This window comes from Oncorhynchus masou, unplaced genomic scaffold, assembly GCF_036934945.1.
Source record: "Oncorhynchus masou masou isolate Uvic2021 unplaced genomic scaffold, UVic_Omas_1.1 unplaced_scaffold_666, whole genome shotgun sequence".
Taxonomy (NCBI): domain Eukaryota; kingdom Metazoa; phylum Chordata; class Actinopteri; order Salmoniformes; family Salmonidae; genus Oncorhynchus; species Oncorhynchus masou.
This window is the reverse complement of record NW_027013106.1, coordinates 412,864-419,620: the sequence shown is the minus strand read 5'-3', so window position 1 is coordinate 419,620 and position 6,757 is coordinate 412,864. Positions and strand designations below refer to the sequence as shown.

Here is a 6,757-nt window from a genome sequence, read left to right as displayed (position 1 = left end):
TATCACAAGGGTTAGTAACTACACAGACTCATTTCATATCATCCTCCACTCACTATCACAAGGGTTAGTAACTACAGACTCATTTAATATCATCCTCCACTCACTATCACAAGGGTTAGTAACTACAGACTCATTTAATATCATCCTCCACTCACTATCACAAGGGTTAGTAACTACAGACTCATTTAATATCATCCTCCACTCACTATCACAAGGGTTAGTAACTACAGACTCATTTAATATCATCCTCCATCATCACTCTACAGACTCACTATCACAAGGGTTAGTAACTACAGACTCATTTAATATCATCCTCCACTCACTATCACAAGGGTTAGTAACTACAGACTCATTTAATATCATCCTCCACTCACTATCACAAGGGTTAGTAATGACACAGACTCATTTCATAGAACTTTAAAACACTGACAGTTTGTCTACTTAACTTCTTTAGTCTACACTCTGAACACTCCAGACAGCCCAGTGAATAAAACGCTCCCTTTACTAATGTTAAACCAGGCAAGTCTCAGTAGCATTAAATAATATCTACCTTCTCATTGAAACAGTTCTACTGCAACGTTTCATTCACAGTGGGAAGTTGGAACGAACAACAAACTTAGATAGAACCCGCTCTTACCATGAGAAACAGATTCCCCAATCTTCTCCTCCTCTTCTTCATCTTTAATGTTGACATTCAGCTCCATTGTTGGACTGCAGTCTTCCAGCTTCACTGATGCCATCTCTGGATCCTGCAGTGCAAACTGGGCTCCACTGTCACAATCAGGACCCAGTGACTGTAGGTTTGGACTCAGTGTGGAAGGAGAGAGGCAGGCTGGGTTTGTCCTCACTGTTGATGTTACCGGCCTCAGACTTAATTCTAGTCGTCCTGTAGTAACATTGAGAAACAGTCACGAAAAGTTATTGTCTTGACAGTTCTGGCACTTTCTTTATTCTCTAAAAATATATGATTCAATTCTCACTTCAATAGATCAGGTACCTAAGCATTGAGAACAAAACATTCATTCATTCACATTAGACACAAAGTACACACTTTAAAATGACACGTAACCTATAGTAGATATCCTGATTTCAAATAAATGACAAAGCCCATTTAGTACAAAGTTAGTATATTTTAAGCAGCACTATGTGCTATTTTACAATAACCTGGTCTTAACTATTATTTCAGTCACACACATTGTATTTCCCATTCACACCATATGAACAATTATAGATCAAGACAGAAACAACTTAAGTGTCTGAACATTAGTACACATGTAGAAAACTGATAATCATTACATTCAGCTTCAAAACAGTAGTGCGACCATGAAAGTGTCTCTCTCTCTCTCTCTCTGATCAGAGTAAGAGCTCATTCTGCCTGGGGCACGGAGCAAGATGCCCACCGGCTGGAGTGTCAGCCTTCTCGCCTGCTCCAATCTCTCTCCAGCAGCGCTCACTTCATGAGCTCAGGGCCCAGCATGTATTGGTAGTCTACTTGTGTGCTGCTATAACCCCTTGCTTTAGCTACAGTCATGGGAGTTCGCTAAATATTTTCATAAAGAAACTGATTTTTTTTAAACACAGGTGCAAAATCAAGGTGACTTACAAAAGATGAGGACCAAGAGCCATTTCTTGTGATGTAATGTCCACAACTAAAGAACCATAGTGGAATCTGAAAAGATACATCCTGAAAGCATGATGGTGTACTTTACTACATGCACATGCTCACAGAAAGGAACGAGGTGGGTAGCTAATGAAATGTGTCATTGTAGCAAAGTATTTATAAGCTAAAAATCAGATATCTTAAAAGTTTCCTTCATTTTGGTTCTATTATGGGGGCGGCAGGGTAGCCTAGTGGTTAGAGCATTGGACTAGTAACCAAAAGGTTGTAAGTTCAAATCCCCGAGCTGACAAGGTACACAATCTGTCGTTCTGCCCCTGAACAGGCAGTTAACCCACTGTTCCTAGGCCGTCATTGAAAATAAGAATTTGTTCTTAACTGACTTGCCTAGTAAAATAAAGGTAAAATTTAAAAAGAATTATAATAATTATCTATACAATAGGCCATAATTGAATTAGGCCCAATAGGCCTGGCATAGTCACACTTTCAAGGAGCTTTATATTTAGGTTTGAGTTATTTTGCCTAAAAACTTTAAGGCCTATCTATAGGCAAAACAACAACTCTGCATCCAACAACTCTGTGGCCAAAAAGGTGTTTGCCATCCCCAGCGGCTCTGCAAGTGCGGAGAGGATATCCTCCGCTGCTGGCCTGCTCTCCAGGCACCATCACATGAACCAGAAGCAAACAAACTCTGGCCAAACTGGTGTTTCTAAATATAAATTCAAAGTCACTGAGCCGAAGCAAGTCACAGCCTCCAGAGCATTCAGAAAGTATTCAGACCCCTTCCTTTTTTCAAAACGTTGTTACGTTACAGCCTTATTCTAAAATGGATTCAATCATTTTTTTCTCCTCATCAATCGACACACAATAACCCATAATGACATCACAATAACCCATAACGACAAAGCAAAAACAGGTTTTTATACATTTTAGCAAATATATTCAAAAAAATATATAGAAATACCTCATTTACATAAGTATTCAGACCCTTTCCTATGAGACTTGACATTGAGCTCAGGTACATCCTGTTTCCACTGATCATCCTTGAGATGTTTCTAGAACTTGATTAGAGTCCACATGTGGTAAAAATCAATTGATTGAACATGATATAGAAAGGCACACACCTGTCTATATAAGGTCCCACAGTTGACAGTGCATGTCAGAGCAAAAACCAAGCGATGAGTTCGAAGGAATTGTCCATAGAGCTCCGAGACAGGATTGTGTCGAGGCACAAATCTGGGGAAGGGTACCAACAAAATTTCTGAAGCATTGAAGGTCCCCAAGAATAGCGGCCTCCATTATTTTTAAATGGAAGAAGTTGGAACCACCAAGACTATTCCTAGAGCTGGCCGCCCGGCCAAACTTAGCAATCGGCGGTGAAGGGCCTTGGTCAGGGAGGTGACCAAGAACCCGATGGTCACTCTGACAGAGCTCCAGAGTTCCTCTGTGGAGATGGGAGAACTTTCCAGAAGGACAACAAACTCTGCAGCACTCCAACAATCAGGCCTTTATGGCAGAGTAGCCAGATGGAAGCCACTCCTCATTAAAAGCCACATGACAGACTGCTTGGAGTTTACCAAAAGGCACCTAAAGACTCTCATACCATGAGGAACAAGATTTTATGGTCTGATTAAACCAAGATTGAACTCTTTGGCCTGAATGCCAAGCGTCACATCCGGTGGAAGCATCATGCTGTGGGGATGTTTTTCAGAGGCAGGGATTGTGAGACTAGTCAGGAACGAGGGAACGATGAACAGAGCAAAGTACAGAGAGATCCTTGATGAAAACCTGCTCCAGAATACTCAATACCCCAGACTGGGGCGAAGGTTCACCTTCCAACAGGACAATGACCCTAAACACACAGCCAAGACAACACAAGAGTGGCTTCGGGACAAGTCTCTGAATGTCATTGAGTAGCCAAGCTAGAGCCTGGACTTGAACCCAATCGAACATCTTGGGAGAGACCTGAAAATATATGTGCAGCGACGTTAACCATCCAACCTGACAGAGCTTGAGAGGATCTGCAGAGAAGAATGGGAGAAACTCCCCAAATACAGGTTTGCCAAGCTTGTAGCGTCATACCCAGAAGCCTCAAGGCTTCTGCCAAAGGTGCTTCAACAAAGTACTGAGTAAAGGGTCTGAATATGGAAATTATATATATATACTATATATACTTTTTTGAATAAATTGACAAAAATGTCTAAAAAAAACGGTTTTTGCTTTGTCATTATGGGGTATTGTGATGTCATTATGGGGTATTGTGATGTCATTATGGGGTATTGTGATGTCATTATGGGGTATTGTGTGTAGATTGACGAAGAAAAAAAACTATTTAATCCATTTCAGAATAAGACTGTAATGTAATAAAATGTGGGAAAAGTCAAGGGGTCTGAATGCACTGTATATTCTATATTATTATAGACTGATTTAATACAACTAAATGCTGTTAAAATGCTGAGCGCTTAATGTCCCTGACTCGCTACCAGTCTAGTGTCGCACTTAGGGTTGCCAACTGTCCCGTATTAACCGGGATGTCCCTTATATTGGGCTAAATGGTTTTGTCCCATACGGGACCTCCCCTGTCCCGTATATTCATCCAATCACAGTATAACGTAAACGCGCCAATTCCTGCAAAGTAATGTATGTTGTTGTTCGCTCGGTTTTGCATATCAAGGAAATATGGATCAACCTGCAAGAAAGGCTGTGCAGCTACAACAAACAACGTGAAGTAACAAAGACGTGGATTCAGCCCGTCAGTGGTGACTCGACGAAAGCTTTCTGTACTTTATGCCGTCAGGAATTCTCAATTGGCCAATGGAGGGGAGAGTGACCTAACTCCGCATGCAGCCACAGAAATGCACTAGAAGGCCACGTTAGCTAAAGGCGCTAGCAATATCGGCACATTCTTCGTGACGTCTACTGCGGAAAATGATGATGATCTGCCTCCTACGGAAGGTGAGCGTGTATTTCTCATTTGCCAGTGATGCCTCAAACAAGGGAAATAGAAACATGTTTCCAGTGTGCGTGAGATATTTCTCTGTCTGATGGTGCAGTGCAAGTTTCTTAACTGTTTAATGAAGACAGTGATGAAACTGCAAATGGCAAACATCAAGCTCTGATGAACTGTCTGGAAAAGCATGACCAGGATATTAGACATCACAGCCTATGCAGTAGATAATGCCCATGTCAACTTTGGAAAACACCACTCCGTTTACCAGTTATTGAGCAGTGACAACAATCGCATTCTGAAAGCTACTTGCCCAGCTCACATAACTCATAATGCCTTTGGCCTTTCCAATTGAATACACTGTATATTCATTCCCATAACACCATACCCACACCGCCGTGTCACCGTGCACGCCACCGTTTGTACCTTATTTGGTAGTGAGAACGTTGGCAACCCTAGTCGCGCTCGCTTCACAATGCGTTTCTTTGTTGGCTATAGCCTTGAAATAAATAATTGAAATAATATAACCTAAATTATATAACCTAAATTATTAATTTCGTTCTTAGGCTCCCTGTCTGGCACCTGGCCTATTTATAGTGGTATATGCTGTTTATTAATATGACAGGTAACCTATTTGAAATGAGCGCTTCTTACATTCACCGTTTCATGTTTATTAAAAACGTTGAATTCAAATCAAATGGCTTGGTTTCAATACTTCAAAACCAAAATGGTAGGTCCGTGTAGTCACAAAAATAGATAGGTGTTGGTTACGTTGTGATTTTAATGAAGGGGAGCGGCAATTTTCGTTCCTGTAAACTAAATGCAGGTTTTAGCCGAGCATTTGGAAAGAACGTGGAACGCCGGAGCAGTGAGCGGGATTTCCGAGCGCTCACCTACTCTCTGTCTCTGATGCATCCGCACTGCCTGTACTGAAGTCTGGTGACGCAGTTATTGGCGCCGCCATTTTAGCAGCTCGCGTCACTAATTTAGAAATGTCAAATAAATGGATTCTTTATGAAATGACCTTGCTGAAATGTACATTCACTTAGACAAACCAAGGTCTCGAGCTATGTGACTTGTAAAATAACTTTTATCGCGTTCTTCACTCATTCGGTTTTAACAGGGGGAAAAACACAAAACCTTTACCAAACGTTACACCTAACATGATAGTATACGGATTTGTTACCTGATATGTTATGACATATTCTTTCGAAATTAGGTTTAAACGTGCTATTACATACCTGTAGTAATACAAAAGCTATCGTTTCGACAGCACAGTTCTGCGGCTTTCTTTGTTGTTTTTTTTACTTCCTGTTCCTCCACTACCACAGTTCAACAGCGACATCACAGATAGAACAATGAGACAGATATTTCACCGGATGTATAAATGTGAAGCATCCGCTTGACGATTACACTCTGGGTGGCAGTGGGAGAAGATGGAAAGAGATGGATTTGGGCCGATATTTTAGCATTTTCTCATCGAAGAAACATCTGATCTCAATACAGTTTTTTGTTCCCAAAACTAAAATGCTATGAACAGAGTAGAATAAGGTTAATTAGACTTCACCCTTGCAAAAGTTAACAATCGCGTCGTTTATAAGGCGTGCAAAGGTGAATTGAGTTATTGCACAAGTGCACTTCAAAAAGGAGGTGTTACCGAACGAAATATGCAGATGAATGCTAGAATGCGCCAATAGGATCTTGCTCGCTCGTGCTTGGCTCTGCCCAGCTCCTTGCTTATTCTGCACACTATGACTCATTTGGTCCCGTTGGAAGCTGTAGTTTATCTTGGATATAAAACCCTTTGGCGACATCTTATTTTTGGTATAATGGCATTCTGCCACCTACACTACAGGTGGGTAATAAATAAATAAATAAATAAATAAATATATATTACTTTAAATACGAATCCATACAAACTATCAACATTTAAATTAGACTGAATCAGCCTGCTTTTCTGTTGCAGTGAGGTCAAGGAGGCCGAAAAAATCCTCAAATTCAGATATAAGGATGTCCATCTTACTGGATTTCTTGTGCAGTACAATTAATAGTACAATTAATACTGTGGCTATTCTTCACCGTCTTCTTCACCGTCCCCGCGCCTTCTTCACCACCTTCTTCACCGTCCCTGTGCCTTCTTCACCGCCTTCTTCACCGTCCCCGTGCCTTCTTCACCGCCTTCTTCACCGTCC

At 41.1% G+C, this 6,757-nt stretch overlaps 1 long non-coding RNA gene across 1 annotated transcript in view; it reads right to left on the bottom strand.

Moving 5' to 3' along the window:
* The window catches only part of LOC135536818 (uncharacterized), a 22,434-nt gene extending 16,382 nt beyond the window's left edge, over positions 1-6,052 (bottom strand). Inside the window, exons 1-2 of the long non-coding RNA XR_010455067.1 lie at positions 5,807-6,052; positions 638-886 (exon numbers count right to left, since the gene is read on the bottom strand). This is a non-coding gene — a long non-coding RNA (uncharacterized LOC135536818). The remainder of the gene's footprint in view (positions 1-637; positions 887-5,806) is intronic.
* Between the last annotated feature and the right edge of the window lie 705 nt (positions 6,053-6,757).